Genomic DNA, 21,092 nt, shown 5'->3' on the forward strand with positions numbered 1-21,092 from the left:
ACTTGTTGCTATGTTAATATTCATGATGCTCTCATGCCCGTATTTTATTTTATCGACTCGTGCCTCTCAGTCCATGAGGCCATTATTCTCGAGCTCAGTTTTCACTTGGGGACAAGCGAGGTCTAAGCTTCGGGGAGTTGATACGTACATTTTGCATCATGATTGTTCATTGATATTTGTGTTATTCTTGTCCATTATTTACTGTTATTATGTAATTCTTATACCTTTTCTCTCAGAATATGAAAGGTACATCATGAAGAGGAAAAGTCTAGAAAATAAAATTCTGGATCGAGAAACCGAGAAAAAGTGAGAAAAATCAAGTTGCTCCGAATGATGTGAAACTTCAGGAGAATTTTTCTAGAATATTTAAAAATTACTAGGCCTAAAATATATCGGGGAGGGGCCACTAGCTGGGCACAAGCCAACGAGGCGTGACCCCTCCAGGTCGTGCCGTGATGGCTTATGGGCCCCTGCTGGCCTCCCGAAGCCCCTATTCTCCTATATGGTGTGTTTTACCCTAGAAAAAATAAATCATAAATCATCTTTTTGTAAGAAGCGTCGCCATCTCGAGGCAGAAAGCTGGGCAGATGCCCTTTTGCTCTCAGGAAAAGAGATTTGATCGGGGAAATTCACCTCCGGCGGGAAGAAATTGAGGCCATCATCATCACCAACGATTCCTCCTTCATGGGAGGACTAATCTTCACCAGCACCATCTCACCTCCAACCTTAGTTCATCTTTTCAGTTCAATTTTTGTCTCAAAACCTCAGATTGGTACGTGTGGGTCACTAGTTGTGTTGATTACATCCTTCAGTTGATGCTTGTGGGATTACTTGGTAAAAGATATTATGTTTAAATCCTTAATCATTATTGCCATATCTCTAATGTTGAACATGTTGATCAGCACCTTAGTGCTGGTCCTCCCACATATCAAATCATCAAAGTAGCGAACATGAATCAACTCTATATGATGAACATGACTAGACAGAAATTCACATGTATCCTCGAGAACGCTTGCTTTATATAAGAGTACTTTCAGGCCTATCCTTTGCTATAAAAAGAATTGGGGTACCTTATTGCACATTTTCTACTATTGTTACTTGTCACTTGTTACAAATTATCTTGTTGCAAAACTATTTATCACTCTTACTTACCTTGCTAAAAATTGTTTGCACTTACAAAGAATACCTTGCTGAAAATTGTTTATCATTTCCTTCTGCTCCTCGTTGGATTCGACACTCTTACTTGTTGAAAGGACTATGATTGATCCCCTATACTTGTGGGTCATCAGTCCTTCATTCATAAGTAAAACAAAAGTATTTAATTTAGGCAACATCATATGTTCATAAACATTAAAAGGAATCCCAAGAAACGAAAATACCTGGTAATTCAATTGACGTGCACGAGCTCTAGTAACTGGTCCAGTATGTATAGCCTCGGGGTTCGTGGGTGTAACAATGATATTGATGTCCTCATCAACATGCTCAGTTGATCCTGTTTCTCACTCAGAACATTGGGAACAACAATAACAAAAATCCACCTCCACCACCACGTGTGAATGCACTTACTTATTTATTGAGGTGTAATCATCATTTGTTTTCTAGTACCGTTGAACCCATTGTAGCCGATGATTGGTTTCACTCAGTTAATAGGAAAAATGAGACTATTGGCTGCACTGATGCACATAGAGTGAGGTTCGCCTCACATCTGTTGGAGGGTCCTGTCATAACTTGGTGGGACAACTACCTGGTCACTTACTCTATTTCGACTATCACCCAGGCACAGTTTCAAGCAGGTTTCCGTGATGCCCACGTGTCTATTAGTGCCATGAGTTTCGCGGGTTATGTCAGGGATGTCACACCGTCAGTGAATATGTGAAGGAATTTAATAAGCTTGCACGTTATGCTCCTAATGATGTTAACACTGATGCGGTTAGGCATGAGAAGCTCTTGGAAGGACTAAATGATGAGTTGGGTATTCGGTTGACAATGGCCACCTCTAATTATTGTCACGAACTTATTGATAAAGCAATTGTCCTTGAAGGAAAGTAGGAAGAGGTGGAGAATCGTAAGAGAAAGCACGATGGGAGGTACAATTCGGTAGCTCAGAAGAAGCCTCCTACTTCCTCAATATCTCGATACTATAATTATGAAGTGGACGTTCATAATGGTCATAGTCATCATAATGGCAATGTGCACAACCATAGTGGAAATAATCATGGCAACCACAAAGGAGGGAATACCCATAGTACATTATGACGTGAAGCACTTTTATAACAGAGTTTTGAGCATGTAATGAATCCTATTATGTATGCAAATGTCAACATGATGAAGTACACATTTTGTAAATCACTTTTCATATATAAAACATTGCCATTGGATGCATGGTTTAATAGTTGTAGTTCTCGCAAAAATGCAATCTGATGATGTAAATCAAGGACTTAGTCCTTTTTTAGCAATAATCGTCGGATAGCTTAATTAGTGGATGTTCACTGGATATGCTTCAACAAACACGCATCGAATATGCTATGCAGCGACACTAGTGGAAAACGGGCCTTTGGCCGGGACCCTTTAGTCCCGGCCTGCCTCTGGGCCGGGACTACAGGCCCGGCTACGTCGCCCCAATTATCAATGCCTCCCTCGAGGCTTTAGTCCCGGCCCGTAAGGAGCCTTTAGTCCCGGTTCGTGTCCCAAACCGGGACTAAATGGCTACATGGTGGGCAGTGGTGGTGGCAACCGTTCGTATCCCCCTTTAGTCCCGGTTGGTTGCTCAACCCGGGACTAAAGGCCTAACACGTGGCCTTCCGTAGTGGTGGCAACCATTCGTATCCCCCTTTAGTCCCGGTTGGTGGCTCAAACCGGGACTAAAGGCCTAACACGTGGCCTGCCATAGTGGTGGGAACCGTTGGTATACCTCTTTAGTCCCGGTTGGTGGCTCAACCCGGGACTAAAGGCCCAAACGGTTTGCGTGCCGCGTCGTCTCGGGCGATGAAAAGCACGAACCGAAGCACAATGGCCATTTCTTTGTTTCTTCTTCTCTCTCGCTCTCCCTCTTTGTTCTTCTCCTCTCTTCTTCCCTTCTCTTCTTCCACCATGACAACTCGCTTTCAAAAGGTGCTCGCACATGGCACGACCATGCTCGATGTCGTGTACATGAAAGAGAGCAGGGAAGTGCCGGTTTTTCTTGAACAGTTGAAGGAACGATGGCTTGACGCCGCAATGGATCATGAGAAGTTCTTGGGGCTTGATTTGGAGTACACGGTCGATCAACGCGGTGTTGCCGTCATCCAACTATGCTTCGCACGCCATGGCTTGATCTTCCAATGGGCGAGGTAAGTTTTGAGGCTTTCTTTGATCCAAGATAATGACATTGTAAGTTTATTTGTTTCAATCATAGTTGGTTCCCTTCAAATAGTTGTAGTGAAACAATTTTGATTAGTTGAAGGGGAACACAATCTAATTGGAATAGTGTTCCATAATCTGAAAAATCGTATTAGAATCAACTAGTGTTTAATATGTTCCATTGGAATCATAGTTGGTTCCCTTCAAATAGTTGTAGTGCAACAATTTTGATTAGTTGAAGGGGAACACAATCTGATTGGAATAGTGTTCCATAATCTGAAAAATCGTATTAGAATCAACTAGTGTTTAATATGTTCCATTGGAATCATAGTTGGTTCGCTTCAAATAGTTGTAGTGAAACAATTTTGATTAGTTGAAGGGAACACAATCTGATTGGAATAGTGTTCCAGAATCTGAAAAATCTGATTGGTTCAATATGTTCCATTGAAATCATAGTTGTAGTGATACAATTTTATGCGGTGTTCTTTGATCCAAGGTTATGAAAATTGCATATAGCTAGTGATCTCTCTAGGTTCCATTGGATAGCTATAGTGATCTCTCTAGGTTCCATTGCATATGTTCTATTTGAATCCTAAAGATAATTTTCTCTTTAGTTGTAGTGAAACATGTTTCCTTATTGAAGCAGTATGTAACATTTGTTCCATTTTAATTTGTTTCTGTTGCAGTAGTGACAAGCATTGTCCAGAACTCGTGGACTTCCTTCGCAGCGGCATCACTTTTGCTACCGTTGACATAAGGAACGACAAGATGAAGATGAGGTACAGCTTCTGTATTGAGATACCAACTGGTTGCCTCATTGATCTCCAAACGGTATTCAGGCTTCCACATGTCAGGACTTCGATGGCTCATATGGCAGTTGTCTTGATCGACGAGGAATATGGTGATATGAAGACCAGTTTCCCAAAGTGTTAGCACAAACTTTGGGAGAAGGCCCCACTTGATCCTATCAACATTGAGTATGCAGCAAAAGATGCATACGTTTCATACGAGTTGTACCGCAAGATTCGAGTCGTCAACTATGGCCAGCGTCACCGCGAGGAAGGTGGACATTCTGATTCAGACGATTCAGACGAGTAGTGTTCTCAACGTCAAACACTTGTATATATATCTATGGTAGCAATTATTATGTACTGTTTGGACTAGTATCATGTACTGCTTGGACCAATTTATATATGTCTAGTTTCTGTTTGTGCCATTATTGTTTCCAAATTTGAATGGTTTAGCCCTTTCTAACTTCATTTGCTACTTTTGAATGGTTTAGCCCTTTCTAACTTCATGGTATCATGCATTTAGACCACATATATATACAAAAAGTCTTCAGTTCAAATAAGTTCAAAAAATGAAATCCCTTTTGTAACAGATCTGTTTTTGATTAAAACAGTCATTTAAAAATGAAAGACCATTAGTCCCACGTGGCGTGGAGCGGAACCACGTGGCGTGCCGCGGAACCACTTTTGTTGTGGGGGTCACTTTTCCTTCTTCTCCTTGTGCTAGATATTTGTTATGCATTAGGGAAAGAAGGAATAGCAACCATCATCGACGGTCAAAAAATCAGGTGAGGGAGTGTCCACCATACATGAGAGAAAAAGAATGCTAACTGTTGTTGTGGGGGTTGCTTCTCCTTCTTCTCTTTGTGCTAGATATTTGTTCCTTGCGCATCCCAAAGTGGGATAAGAAAGAGCAAGATCTGCTACATAAAGGCATCGTACCTGAACCACTCCGTGATGAATGGGAATTGAGAGCAAGAAATTGGTTCCTTGCGCATGGTGGGTCGTACGACGAAAAAACAGGGGACCTCATCTGCAATGACGGTCTTAGGATACCCAGGGAGAATTGGAAAAGGATAGTGAAAGAAATTAAGGAGGGAAAAAGAAAGTTCACTGCAGATAGAGATAAAGATTTTCTCACGCTGGTGCTCGGCAATGACGAACATGGAGGACGAACGCGAGGCTTCGGTCCTTCTTACCCGTGGTGGCTTGGGTTTGCCAGAGACCAAGACACTTACAGAAGCCGAGAGAGAGAGCAAAGAAGCGGCAACATGATGAGGAGAATGACAAGTTCAACCAGTTGCTTGCCAGGATTAACGAGCAACAAAAGCAGATTGATGAGCTTAGAGGAGTACCGCGCCAGGAAGATCCTGCACTTGATATTACCGGCGCCCCATCTAAGCGGAAAAGCAGCGTGGCTGAATCTGAGGCCCCGCCCGATGATGCACGAAGAATGATAGAGGGCGGTCCCGGCTACCCCGTGGATGGAATCAAGGAGTCAACATCATGTGAACTCCATCAGAAATTCAAGAACATATCCATGAAGGTGGCCGTCGGACAAGATTTACCTTCTGGCCCTGATGCACGCTCGCATGGCCGTGAGATTCCAGCTGGCTTTGCTAAAGTCGGGGTGGATGAAATCATGACGGGGTTTCATGATATGGAGCTCGACATAGCTGGACCCGAAGATGAGAGGACACTCCGAGAAGTACTGGGTGGAGTCATCCTATGGGACAAGAACTACATCAAGCTTCCAGGCTCGGCCCCAAGGACAACACCGCCTCCGAGTCGTCGCAGGTCACCTACACCTCCATTACCTCCAAGCCCTCCACATGACGTCGACCAGCACAACACGAGTCCATCTCGATCACCGCCGCCGGACTTGGGTCGTCCGTCTCCGCCGCCGCCCGCACAGGATACTAAGCGGAAGCGTGCCACCAAGAACACTCCCCCGACGATTCCTAAGCGACGGAGCCCCCCAAAGCGCAAACGGTCGCCCCTCCCAAAGGTACCTCCTGCTAATCTTCCTATCAGACCTTATGATCGTAACCCCGAGGAAAACGCCAGGATAGCAAAGGAACATCATGATGCGCAGATGAAAAAGAAGGAACCCGAGCCCCGCCCGGAATACACCGAGAAGCAAATAGCATGGGCAAAAGACTTCATAACCCTTCCATCACAGTATGACATACACTATAAGCCTGATGACTATACACGCACATTGCAGAAGGAAGTGAAAAAGAGCAGCTCACGTGCAAGTGCAAGTGGGAGCAAATCAAGTTCAACTACAAGCAAGAAAAAATCAGACGTTCCTCAGCTTGGACAACAGGCCAAACAGGCAAATCAAGGTGTTAACCGAGAATGTTCCCCCTCCGGTGCAGGGGCAACCTTTTGAAAGAGCAAAGGAGTTGGCGGCTGAATGTGGTATCTCGGTTGAAGATTTGCTGGCTTCCCAAGACGATAGGATACCCAAGGTTGTGGTAGCCCCTAAGCCACAGTTTGTCATGGGAGAGCCTTTGGTCAGCAAAGATGATCTCCCAACAAATATGCGTTACTTGCATCAATGGTACTTAAGTGAATCAAAGAATGGGAGAACGATGATCGTGCTGAGTGTCCCACGGGAGTACCACGGCCGCTCCGAAGAAATCCATATCGACTTTGATGAACTCTTCCAGATGTAGAATGGCGACGCCCTCGACAAATCGCTTATGAGTTGCTATTGTCTGTAAGTTTTTCATTTCGTTGTCTACATATAACTTGTTTAGTTATTTCAATTCATTGTCTATATATAACTTGTACTCTATTATGCAGAATGAAGATTCTGGATTGTAAAAGTAAGACCATCCTAAATATTGGGTTTATTGACCCAGATAAAATACATATAGCGACGCTAACTGATAAACCCAAGGAGACGGAGGAAAACCTTCTAAGGTTTCTAATAGATCAAAATTTCTGTGACCACACACTGTTTCCATACAACTTCAGGTGAGGGTCTTTACTCTGTTGTGTCCATTCACTTATAAGTGTAATTGATAAGTTACTAATATATATATATATATATATATATATATATATATATATATATACAAGTGCAGCTTCCATTGGATTCTGTTGGACATTCAAATTGATAAGGGAAGAGTTGATGCCTTCGACCCATTATCGAGACCCTTGGAACAGTTCCAAAGCCTGCAGGACATGCTCCAAGGGTAATTTTAATCATTCTTGCGCTCTATCGGTCTCTTTCGATGATTTTCTGATATATCAATTAATGAAAAACTTAGCAAATCATTATCCTTGTCAGGCAGGGTTTGGAAGCGGTTCAAGTGCGTGACTCCCGGTAACTTTCCTGAGAAGCTGACCTTTAGAGCGGCTCAGGTAAGTAGTAGTATGATATACTTCTATTAATTTTCAATACATTTATGATGCTAGATTATTATTTTGATTATATATATTCTATTCTCGTAAAGTGCGACCAGCAGCCACAGGGAACGCATCTATGCGGATATTATGTTTGCGAGACCATTCGCACGTTTACCTCTGAGCTCAAGGATCACAGATTCGACGTAAGCAATGAACATTCACACCTCTATTTTTACCCGTCATTCTTTGTTATCATGATTGATATTCATATTCATCTCCTCTTCTTATATAGCACACGGCCATGAGGACGAAGGTCCTACCAGAGCAACGCGCGATTGCTGTTGCAGAGGAGCTTGCGGGATTTCTGAGGACGGAAGCTATAGATGACAAAGGACGATTTAGTGTAACTAGGGGCCGTTACTGATGTTCGTCCATGTAATCGAATAGACAGGCTCTAGTCCCGATAATTCAGATCTCCATATAATTGTATATATATGCTCGCTTGTAAGATAAGTTAATCTTATATATATATATATGCATAATTATTTCTATTTAAATTATATGAAAACTAATTCTCGAACACCAAACGAGGCATCACGTTAATCTCCCGAACACCTAAACCCTAAAACCCAAAAATAATTTCATTCAAAAAAAAAACCCAAGAACCAGCAAAATATGAAAATCTTTAGTCCCGGTCCGTGTAACGAACCGGGACTAAAGGGCCTGCCCTTGGGGCGCTACGAGGCGCCCACGTGGAGCACCTTTAGTCCCGGATTGTAATAGGGCCGGGACTAAAGGTTAGGCCTTTAGTCCCGCCCCTTTAGTCCCGGTTGGTGAACCGGGACTAAAGCCCCTTACGGGCCGGGGCTAAAGGCCCCGTCCCCACTAGTGCGAACAGACATGGATAGCAGTTGCACTCATGTGGGCCGGCTGGACGACGCGAAGCGGGACGACGGGGTTCCGGCCTCGTGTTTGGATGGGCGTACGAGGCAGTGCCGTGATAGAGGAATACCAACTAGAGGTTGGAGAAGGGTCGGCGGCGCTTGGCGGGGCTTGAGGCACCGACAGCGGGGCGCGGAGCTGCGGGATCGTGGCGAATCCACGCATGGGGATCTAGGTCCTGCCAGATCCGGCTAGAGGGCGAGCGAGGACGGCAGGGCGGCGAGCAACTGCATTGTGCGGCTGCTGTGCTTGCAACAGAGGCGGTCGGCGACCCTTGCAGGGGAAGAGTGACGTAGGCGCGCAGGGCAGCTCTGATGAGCTCGTCGGTCGATCATGCGGAGCTCCAATGGCCATCATTGCCGACGAGTGAGTAGGTGGGCATGGGGGCGCAGGGTGCGCTGCGGTTGTGGGAAAGTGGCAACGATGGCAGCTTGGACCGTATCGAGCCCACAACGGGCAGAATCTAGGCCTGGCGAGCCCACGTGATGGAGGAGGGGGATATAGGCGGCTGTGGAGTGGAGGAGGCTGGCGGTGAAACGGATCCCGAGAAGGCCTAAGCTGTGTTTGGATGTTTGCATTCGGACCTAGTATTGGATATTGGCATTCGTTTGGGTCGAATACCCCAAATATCACTGTTTGGCTGATTTTGGCATTCAGTCGCGACATTCAGGCTTGATATCGAGTGAACCGACCGGAGGCAAAAAGCTCCTGACCCAATTTGCAGGGTTTGCGCTCGACATCGCTACGCATTGAGAGTTTGAGACATCCAGTGTCGTTCCTCGCGTCTCCCCCGTGTGTGTCCTGAGGAATGGGGGGGCGCCCATCCCGCCCCGCCCGCCTCCACCCCGAGATCTGGTGGCTAGCATGCATGCACGCCAAGTTCCGGTGGCCGGCGCCACTCTCTCGCCTTTTCCCATCCTGATGGAGCTCTCCAGCGGTTGGCGCCACCCTCCTGTCCCATCGGAGCTCTCCGTTGGCTGGCGCCACCCTCCTGTCTCGTCGAAGCTCTCTGACGCCTGGTGCCACCCTCCTGCCCCATCAGAGCTCTCTAGGAGCCGACACGAACTTCCCGCCCCGCCGAAGATCTCCAGCAGCCGGCGCCACCCTCCGATCCCACGCCCACCACTCTCGCCAGCGTTCGGTCTCCTTTTTGCTCGATCTACAACTCAGTGCCTCACCATTCACCATCAAAACAACATTTAGCACTCAACCTCAATATCAAGTCTTTGTTCCGAATACCTAAACATCCAAACAAAAGTATTGGCATTCAATCTCAATACCAATATAGTGTGATCTTGGTATTCAACCCAATGCAATACCAAGGCTCCCCATACAAACATCTAAACGAAGCTCTAGGGTTTTCCCCTAAAATGGATCAAGGGTGTCCATAGGCAGGGATGGCTTGGTTAGGGTGGTTTTTCTCCGTTTTCTAGTCGTTCTATCTCGATAGTACGGCTCCGGATGCTAGGGTAGTGTACATGGGCTAGGTGGGTTGCGCTAGAGGGGTTGGGCTGAGATGAGGAGGTTTGTGGCCCGACACAAGTTTTAGCATACTGAAAACGTCTGAGAAATAAACTGACGATAGTCCGCTATAGTTATCCGTTGAGGTATTGAACGGACTCCAAATGCAATGAAATTTCACAAGCAGTCTACCTACAATATTAAGATCACACACCGACTTTCAACCCATTTCAAAAATATTTCATACGCACCTTCAGAATCAAGTAGTAAATGTGCCCGTGCATTGCACAGGAAGTGTGTTGCAACAGAAAAGAATATCAGCTGTCCCTAACCCAATAACCATTCCTTATTTATTTGAATACGATACTCGACCCATCTTACTGCTTATCTTTGCTCTCTGTATTTTGTATAACTGCGATGAATGACAACACATCTAAGAGCTAAATGGATAATTAAAAATCTATTATTCACATTATTCTCCCGATACATATGCATAAGTTTGAAATTTTATGAAAACAAATAAATTTTTTGATTGGTTGAAATTATAGTCCGCTCCAAAAATAAAGAACCAACCAATTACGGAGATTCATGTTTATCAAACAAAAAAGGTAAATATTGGTGTTAGGTCCACCTAAATAAAGGATAAAAAAATAAGCATTATCATATTCTAAAGAAATAAAAAGGAAATGTTTGAAACACACTTCCTTTGCTACATTGATTTGCAAAAAAATATTTATTTTGTGGCAATACAAGGAGAAATAGTTTGCTCATATAATATATATATTTTTAGAGATCTTTATCGAAACAAATATTTTTAGAGCTACAGCTCATAGTGTATAGTAAGCCTATGTTAGTATATTTTGATGCGCCTTGAACCACCACGAGCCTACTCATGTCCCCCTTCGCGTCTTCACCAGTCACCTCCTCCAACGCTCAATATGTAGTTATTAAGTGCCATGATCCGCAGATTGATCATGCAGAGATGGATGCTTCAGAAGACCAACATAGTAGCAAGCATATTAGAAATGAATATAAAATTACCGCATGTCACATTAAATATGCATAACTACAATTTTACAGGGCGAGAAAAGTGATACTGTAGTTCACTAATGTGGTTGGAGATTTGTGCGTCCAACCATCCAAGTATAAATGTAGATCCTACCTCTAAATATCACAATTCCACCCATTGAGTCAGTAAAGTGTGTTGAATGTTATTGTTACCTCTTTAAATGAAGAAAGAAATCCTTCTTCTATTCCTTGAAGAAGATCATCAGTGGATGAGACAACTAAGCATATAAGACCTTAGTGATGATTGCTCTTGCCTAAATGAGGCATAATATTAGCAAAACTATAACACCTCATTCCGCATCAGAGGTTTATAAAGTACTTGATCAACTAAGATGACAGAAAGCAACACCTAAACATGTACCTTCACGGATCTTCATACTCATAGTCGTAGGTGCAATGTGTGATATGAAAATTGTATGTTAGTTCCTGGTTGTGGATATATAATCTACAAGTCTGATCAAAGTATTGGAATGAACAATTTTAAGAATAATCAAAGCATTTCATGCCGAGGGATTAAAAATAATATCTCCCATTAGAATTTAGTTCCAAATTCATCATACAACTGAAAAGAAGATAGATACTACTTCATATATCATTTCTGTCAAGCCAACATTGCCATGGTCATAAAACATTGGATTCTAAATAAATGTAAATTTAGAGAGTGATATACTACTGGGCATCCTCAAAAATATTTGAAGTCAAACCTTGTCACACCGCTATAACTTTGAGGAACCTCAAGGACCTTTTCACGTAACATCAAAGTTAAGAATATAGCTATGGTACAGCATGCACACACACAGCCTGCGGTAGCTCCCAACCCATGGTTCCACCCTGCAGCCACGCGCTTTGGTTCTGGGCAGGCGCCGTTACTGGAGACGCAGCAGCGCGCTGTGGTTCTCGGTAGGGGCCGTTACCAGAGACGCAGCCAGGGAGGGAGACATGGCGTGGTGATGGCGATCGCCGATGAGGCGTTGGGATTTGGATTGTGCTCCAACAACTCCTCCCACGTTGGTCAGATCTGAAGATTGGCGAGCGGCTAGCCTCCCATTCGCATGGAGCTCCTCCCCTTTGGCACGCTCGTTCGGTGTACAGTGGTGGGGGCAGCAAGCTCTGTGCTTGAAAGGAGAGGTGTGGCTGCTGAGCAAGGATGTGCCATGAGCGGAACTGGAGGTGTGCAAGTCGAGGCCGACGGGATGTTTAAGCCCCATGGCGCCAAAGCGCCACCCGCTCGGCGCCGCCATCGTCCCCCCTAATCCTCTCCCAACTCCAAAACCACACCATACTCTTAGGTTGATCTCTCACCCCGTGGGCCCAACAGCCCACCGGACCTCGATCTATGCACCTTGACCGGGGACGTCCAACCCATTATGGTCGGTGGGCCCATGTGACCTGCATTATATAAAGGACGGTGGGGTGCCGGGTCACAATTCACGAGGTTCGCCGTCGCCGCACCCCAACCAACATACCTATCCGATCTAGGTTTAGCGCGGTGCTCACGGGAAGCTCCACCCACGCTAGACCCTTATCTGTCATCACCGCCGTCGCTACCGCACCGATGAAGACCGGCGGGAGCTCGGCCAGCTTGGGACAAGGTAAAGCTATGACTACTACCGCGATCCATCTAACGTAGATGATCTACAGGTTCTATCAATGGTAATCAGAGCCTCTAGGATCAGGATGGTCTCCGGTACAAAAGATCTCAAAGAAAACCAAAGAGAAAAGTATCCCCTCCCCAATAGCACCAAAGATGGCCTCAGGCCTCGTCGGCAAAGAAGCATCGCCGCAAGTCCGCGCTTGTTCCTCTCGATCCCCACACGCATCGGCAAGCCGAGATGTGGGGAAGAAGAACCTACCTCCTCGGAGGCAAAGAACGGATCTGATTAGATCCAAAAGGAAAACAAACAAAGATCGAATTGGATCCGAAAAAGGCAAAAAAAGGGGAACATGCAAAGGAAAAGCCAACACCCCAATCGGGGCAAAGGGCACCACCACCGAGCCCTTGACGGTGGCGTGTTCACCTTGAAGGTGCTCGCGCGCCGGCAAAGGAACGGAGGTGGAGCCACCATGTCATGCCGTTGCGTGACCAAAAGGAAGAAGTGGCACGACGGCCGACACACTCGACGGCGGCGCGCTCACCACAAAGGGATCGTGCAACCGGCGAAAGGGAAGGCCACGGCGCCGCGATGTGCTGCTCCACCGACGCTCATTACTCTCTCTGTCCAAGATTTAGAAGGGGAGGAGGGGTTGGTCAAGCTAAGGCAAAAGAAGGGGAAGAAGAGAACCGACTGTGTGGGGGGGGGGGGGCTCAGCCAGCTCGGGACAAGGTAAATCTATGACTACTACCGTGATCAATCTAACCTAGATGATCTACGGGTTCTATCACATACCACCCGCCTCCGTCCTCGTGCCCCCTATCCGCGGCGGCGGCGCCACCGTTTTCACCTTATCGTCTTCAACATCCTTTTTTTTGCAAATCTCCGGCTCCCAAACGAATCTAGTCCATAGTGCGAGGTGTTAATGAATGCTAATTTTTTTTAAATAATACATTTTTTAATAAATTTGAGAAATATGGCACAGGTTCAAAAAATTAAGCTTATGTTACACCGCCGGTCGAATGGTGGCCGACTGGATCAAGCCGGCTATACCGAAGTAGACAGGGGGCAATCAGCCACGAGTAGGCCGACAAGTGGCCACTCAGCCGCGTGGCACCCGACTACTGGCCGGAGCACGTCATTCCGCCTGGACGGGAACCAGTCGTCCGCGGCAAGGCCGATAGGGGTCTGCTCACCCTCGGCTGCGCGCGCCCCCTTCTACCTCCTCTCCTCTTCTTCTTTCTTTCTTCCTTTCTCTCCCCTTCGGTTGCCCCGATTTTTCAATGAAAAATGAACCAATTTCTTCCCCATTTTCCATCGTGGTTGGATTCTAAAGTGTTAGAGGAGGCAAGGAAACCCTCGATCTCGTGATGGGGTAGCTCGTGGTGGTGGTGTTGACCATTTTGGTGGTGGTAGTGTAGGTGGTGGTGGTGGTGGAGGTGGAAGTAGAGATGGTGGTGGTGGTTGTGGTGGAGGTGATGGTGGTGGTGGTGGAGGCTGATGCGTTCGTCGTTCGTCTCTCGGTGTTCGTCATTCTTTCGCCGTGGTTCGTCGTTCGCACGCTTCAAGGGTAAGTTTCAACGTCCGTTCGCTCTCGTATTTAGTGGTGCGATTATTTGTAGCTGCTTTGGCAATACATGTAGATGTCAAATATTTAGTTGTGTGTATATTTTTTATATTTCTTGTAGGTTTGTCCTTCTGCTTAAAATTTGTTCACGTTGAGTGATTTTTTAGGTCAGTAGAGATGTCTAATGTAGTGAAGTTAGGTTTTCACTTCGGTCCTGGTACTGTCCAAACAACTGAGATGGGAGTTCGTCTGAGTGAATTTCAATACATTGAGATGTGAGTGATTTCTCGTGAAACATGGTTTGTTAGTCAGTTGACAGAATGGTTGGTCGGATGTTCAGGGTTTAATATTGAAACACACACCATCGGTGTTCATGCATTATAGACCCGGCCCAGTTCAAATATTTACTTTTATTTGAAGCATATATATAGTGAAGGACTCTTAGTGGGTGCCCTGGTAAAAAGCTTGCAAGAGTAGGGGATGTAATCCTGTCTGTAACGCCCAAGATGGGATCCTATCCTGATTTTGGCACGAGGGCCTCGATAGGGATAAAAGCACATCTCGTCGTTTCACAAGAATGGATCTCGTTACAAGTACATGTACATAATAGATGAGTATATGGAGTTGGCTTACACTCGCCACAATCTACATTAGAGTCACATCAATAGAGCAATATAATCAATCACTAGGTAGAAGAGCAGGGTCCGACTAGGGATGAAAACAATGATAAAAGAACGACGTCCATCCTTGCTATACCAGGCTGCTGGCCTGGAACCCATCCTAGATCGAAGAAGAAGAAGAAGAATGCCAAATAGAACAATCAGCGCGCTCACATCAAGGTAACTCTTTACCTGCACCTGCAACTGGTGTTGTCTTAATCTGTGAGCCACAAGGACTCAACAATCTCATTTCCAAAGGTCTCAAGACTAGCAAAGCTCAATGGGTGAGGTATGGTTAAGTGGTGAGGCTGCAGCAAGTGACTAAGAATTTATTTGAGGTGGTTAACTTAAGAGTAAAAAAATAAGAGAGGGGTGATCTACACATGATGATCAAATGACTAATCCTGAACACCTACTTACGTCAGACATAACCCCACTTTGTCCTCGATTGGAGAAGGAGCTCACGAAAAATACGGTCACGGTTACGCACTCAGTTGGCAAGTTTTTAGTGAAGTTAACTTCAAGTTATCTAGAACCGGATGTTAAACAATGTTCCCATGTTGCCACATAACCGCGGGCAGGGCTTTCCGAAAGATTTAACCCTACAGGGGTGCTCCAACTAGTCCATCACAAACTACCACACACTGCGTCAGAATGACCTTGATCAGGGATAACTCGTGATCTCCTCGGGTTCCTATTGGAAAACCTCAACCTCGAGATAGCCCAAAGTATCCTTAGAATCCCATGCACGAGACGCTCGAGAAAGGTAAATCAAGTCTAGCAAGGCCGCCCGGCGTGTCGATGATCCTGATAGGAGTCGCATATCTTGCTCGCAGGACACGACGGATGAGCACTACGTACGGTGGCCGGATAGACATCCCCCGAGTTGCCCCGGGTGGCCCCGCAAGTGGCTTTGTTTGGGACCAACACCAGCAGCACTCGCCCCTACTGTATTATGTCGAATTACTCCTCGGGTAGCGCTTACTCCTATGCATCACATTAATATCAGTATTATTATGTTGGGCAAATATAGTACCAATGTTGGGCTTTGCCAGACGAGTTTTATCCCAAAACGAGAATCCAGGGGCCCCCCATAACAACCCCAAGCATGTCAGGAGCACTCATTTATGGAACATAACACCGGTAGCCGAAACTAAGGTGGCAAAGGTGGAACAAAACATCAGGCTAGAAAGCCAAGCCTTCCACCTCTTACCAAGTATATAGGTGCATTAAATTAATTTGCAATAATATGGTGATATAACATGGAACCCATGTTATCACATGGAAGCAACTGCACCTACAAATAGCAATGCTATCCAATGGTTAAGAAAGCGGTAACATAGCCAAACAATGGTTTGCTAGATTGTGGAAAGGTTAGAGGTTTTTCATGGCATTGTTGGGAGGCTGACATTTAACAGGTGGTAGGCAGCAAGACATAGCAATAGAAACGATATAACTAGCATGAAAATGATAGTAATGGTATCTAGGGAAATGATCATCTTGCCTGAGATCCCGCTTGGAAGAAGAACGACTCTGTGAAGCACATGAACCGTCGTAGTCGAATGGATCCTCACATTCCGATACGCTTGCGGAACTCTATCGAGACGAAGCAAACCAGAATTATGAATCAACACACGACATTCACCATGATACATGCACGGCATGATGCAATTCACATATGATGCATGATCAGTTTCAAATATGCAAGGCATGGCATGGCAATTCACACAATCAAACATTACACATTAACTGAAGCTCAATATGCAAAGAGTTGCATATTGACGATTTCCACATACGAATTATTTAGTTCACTCCCGTTTAGGTACACAACAAAGTTAAAGGTTTTTAAACATTGCAAGGGGTAAAGCACAAATTAAACATGGCATTTTAAATGAGGCCGGAAACGACATATAGCATCTCCGAAGTGACCCCATGTGTTACTTTCGAAATCTCTCCAGATTTGTTCTAAGCACATTTTATGTTTTTTAAACATAAAAACAAAATGGTTCACATGAAATTACACGTCGTTCTAGTCCATTTACATATATGTCTCATCTCCAACGGAGCTACGGTTAAATAACTACGAACTAAACCATTCCTATCACGTCGACACACAAACCAATGCAAATAGCATGTAACGTAGTTTTAACTATGCATTAGAGCTGGAAAATATTAATCTACGCGAAATTCTACACATTTTACATATATAACTTGTCGCGATCCGACGCACTGTTTAAAAATTATGGATGTTTGAAAAACATGCATTTTTCTGAAATTAATAAATTTGGAGGACCAAAAAAACCTACATGGGCCAAATCTGTTACTATTGGGCCCATAGAACTGAGCGCAAGTCAATAATGTTATGCACATGGCGCGGGATAGAGGCTACCAGGGCTCACCTTAGCAGGCCGAGGCCCGGCTCGGCAAGGAGGTGAGTTGGAGTGGTGGGCTGACTAAGTGGATCTGGCCGAGTTAGGCGAGCGAAGGCGCTCGACCGCTCTAGGTGCTAGGGAAGGAGGCCGACTGGGCTGGCTGGAGGCCCACTGACCGGTCAACGTTGTCCGGCGGCATGGACCTGATCGGGATCCAGATCGGCATTAGGGGCAGAAGCGCTCCGTTGGCGGTCTCCCACAACGGCGAACGACGGAGCTTGGGACCGGCGGGGAGGGGCCGCGAGCGGCGGGGCACCGGTGGCTGGCGGCGAACGCACCTAGAGAAACGACGGGATGAGGCAGGGGCGGTGCTCGGGGAGGAACCCAGGGCTTGGGTGTGCAGGGAGACAGCAGGATCGGAGCTCTCCACGACGGAGCTCGGGCTGCGGTCTGGGGCAGTGAGGGCGGCACTCCGGCGAGAGGTTGCTCCAGCAGGGCTCCGGCAGCTACTGGGATGGCGGCTGCGCGGGGCTGTGGCATGGAGGCATCTGCAGGGAGCGCGGGAGGCTGTTTCGGCGGCGGGGCGATCCGGTCCCGGCGGCAAAGGAGAGAGGAGGTGGGAGAGGTGGCGGCTGGCTGATGGGGTGACAAGGAAATCGAGGCAGGGGTAGGGTTTTCAAATTAGGAAGGGTAGGCCTTCCTTATATAGGCAAGGATCTAGGGTTAGGGGGTTTTTAGCTCCGGTTTCAACCACGCGATCATGATCGAACGGCCCCGAACGCAAGGATGGGCTAGGCCGAGCTGTGTAACCATGATGGGCTGAGAGAAGAGAAGATTTTGCAGCTCGGCATGAGATTTTAAAACATCGAAAAGCATCCGACGATAAACCGATGACGGTGCCGCTACGGTCGACCGCTCGGGTATCAAACGGACTCCGATTGCGACGAAATTTGGGAGGCGGCCTACCAACATTATAATAAGACCGCACGCCAAGTTTCAACCCAATCCGAGAAAATTTTATACACACTTTTAAAAACAAGATTTTAACGATGTCGCGGGCGCGTGCGTGTGTGATTGGGCTCAAAACGGTCAATGGCGAAAACGGAGAGAACCGACAAATACTAATGGATGCAAGTTTTGAAAACTGGTGGCAACGGAGTGCCGATGCACTGCAGATGATGCGAATGATGCGATGATGAATGCGATAAACAATCTAATTGCATGGCGGTATTGTAATAAGAGGGGAGTCTTCTGGAGCGTCGGTCTCGGGCTGTCACAACTCTCCTACACTAACAAGAGATCTCGCCCCAAGATCTAAGAAGGAAAAAGGGAGGAGGAGGAGAAAGCAAGAGGTAAACTTAGTTGCTTCTTTGACAAATGAGTGAAACCAACGATCCTTGAAGGTTGCAAAGAGGTTGAAGAATGACATGAAGAACAAGCAAGAATTCAATCCAAATTTCAGCAGCACTCCGGTAGGAAAAGGGGACAAAAATTTGATAAGATGGAAAGATCTTGAGAAGATTCACCACAAAATAACTAAATTGAGAAAGCAAGGAGAGAACATGATCTTGATAACACAAGACATTGGAAGAAAAAGAGCAACATCACAATCCTCTCGAACAAGGAATATAAGCTAGATCATTGGATAAAATTGAACGGAGAAGAAAAATGACAACTACTATCACAATTGAATTTAAGAGCAGCCTGACAAGAAGAATTGATTGGAGTTGTTGTAAATCAACAACAAAGGAACAAGATTGTTGTGGCCTTATGGAAACCATTTCAAAATAATGAGGTGACAACCAGCCACTAACAGAAACAAGGACTGATTGGATGCAACAAGAAATGCGAAACTTCTTACACCAAGAGGAAACATTGAGAACTTGGATCAACGATAATCACCATAATATCAACATTCCTTAGCAAACGCTTTAGGTGAAATATACACCAAGATAGCTCAATGAAGAAACCATGGGTTGAAAATATCTCATGATCATAGAATCGGTGGGTTTAAATATCTCATTCTTGAAACAAATTCTATTCGAGACTCCTCCACTAAGAAGAATGCTATAACACCACCTCAAAGGATAAAGGAGGAAGAATTGCTCTTTGAAATGCAAGAGAAAAATAATTGAGGTTCTCCAACAAGAATCTTGAAAAGACCTTGAGAATGAAGAGATCTTGATCCAACTAGAAGAAACTTGAACAAGGCACCAGAATAATTGAGAGACGAACGAAGAGACAATAAATGAGAAGAATTTGAGAATGAAAGCTGAAAGTTGAGAACGAACAAATCTTCTGAAATGATGGCCTTCGGAGGATCGAGAAATGAATAGACACTGAAATGCACCAGATAGATATGGAAAGAATTACTCATGGTTGGAAACAAATCAAGATGATAACACAAAGCTGAAATGATGAATCTTCAAAGAATGGACCAAAATTTGAGAGAAACACTCCTTTGGTCTTCCAAGATGAAAATGATGAGGAGAACACCACCAAGAATAACTAAGACACTCGGCGATAAGAACATGAAAAGTTGAGCCATGATGAAATAATTTAGATTGACCTTGAGGAAGGAATATGACTGATGGAATCCGTACTTATGTCCCACTTGAAAAGATTTAGAGATTTCCGGGAAAGATTACAAGAGTCGGGTAAGATCAACAAGAACTTGTGGGTTATGGGCCCACTGAAAAGAAACCACCGACGAAATGATTGATAAGAAAAGAGAGATTGCACCCGTATAAATCAAAATTTGATGAGGTGAGACCCTCGAAATAATTGAAAGGATTGAAAACAAGAAATTTTGAGATATCCTCAGCACTCCGGATAGAACAGATATGGATGATTAACAAGAGAGGATTGAATGAGAATTCACCAGAAAAGACAACAAGAATGAAAATGATGAACTCAGAACTCCTGAGAATCTTCACAATGAATCACAGGATACAACACAGAAGAGAAGATAGCAGAAGAAACATTGAAAAAGGAAGGCACTAGGATGATAACTGAAACAATGAAGAAAAAGGGAGGGAGGGCAGGGAAAAAACAAAGACAACTTGGGAGAGATGAGCTCAACTCCAGAAAGAAATGAGAGATTGATCTTGCAAATCTTGAGAAGGATAGAATTCACTTCAAGAGAAGCACACCAAATGAAAAGAATTGACATGCAGACACCGGTTGAAAAGAATTAAAAACACCACTTCATTGAGAAAAAGAATTTGCATTCCCATAAAAATATGGGAACACTTCCAAGAAAGATACGAATTCACCATTTGACACTAAATTAACTCGAATTACCATACTCCAACAAAACAAAGGATGAGGCTTACGGAACAAGCTGGAACAAATTTATGACAGAGATTTTTCCGATATTTTCGTGGATAGGATCGCACAGGCTCTATCCTAGAGTAGCCATCATGTACAAGGCAGTGCAGACAACATACGAAGCGTACCCAAGTCGTAGCAAGCTACAAAGACACAGCGAGAACTGCTGTAAGATGACTGTGAACAAACGAATCCGCTAGATGTCGAACCCCAACCTCACATCATGCATCTGTTGGTAGATTGTCCTATAAGTAACTACTTGAATTTCCACCTAAGAACTCCCGAAATTTTCTGGTCATGCAATCGGGTCCACGGATATAAGGAGTAAAATCCATCACTCAACTCCTAGCAACAACACCACCCATCCAGTGTACCACATCCATCAACCCATAACCAGAGATCTCGGAAATTCATCTATCTCAGATCCTCATAATCACAACGATACCAAGGATGGCGGTATCCCCGAACTCTATGCACCAGCACTGGGGATGTCAGGCTTATCTCACCACTACTAGTATTGAAGCAATTTCAAACATCCTCCGTCCTGAGATACTAAGAAATCTGAATGATAAAGATGTGCTCAAGAATCCCTTGGAGCTCAACTCCTTGGAATA

This window comes from Hordeum vulgare, chromosome 7H, assembly GCF_904849725.1.
Source record: "Hordeum vulgare subsp. vulgare chromosome 7H, MorexV3_pseudomolecules_assembly, whole genome shotgun sequence".
Lineage (NCBI taxonomy): Eukaryota > Viridiplantae > Streptophyta > Magnoliopsida > Poales > Poaceae > Hordeum > Hordeum vulgare.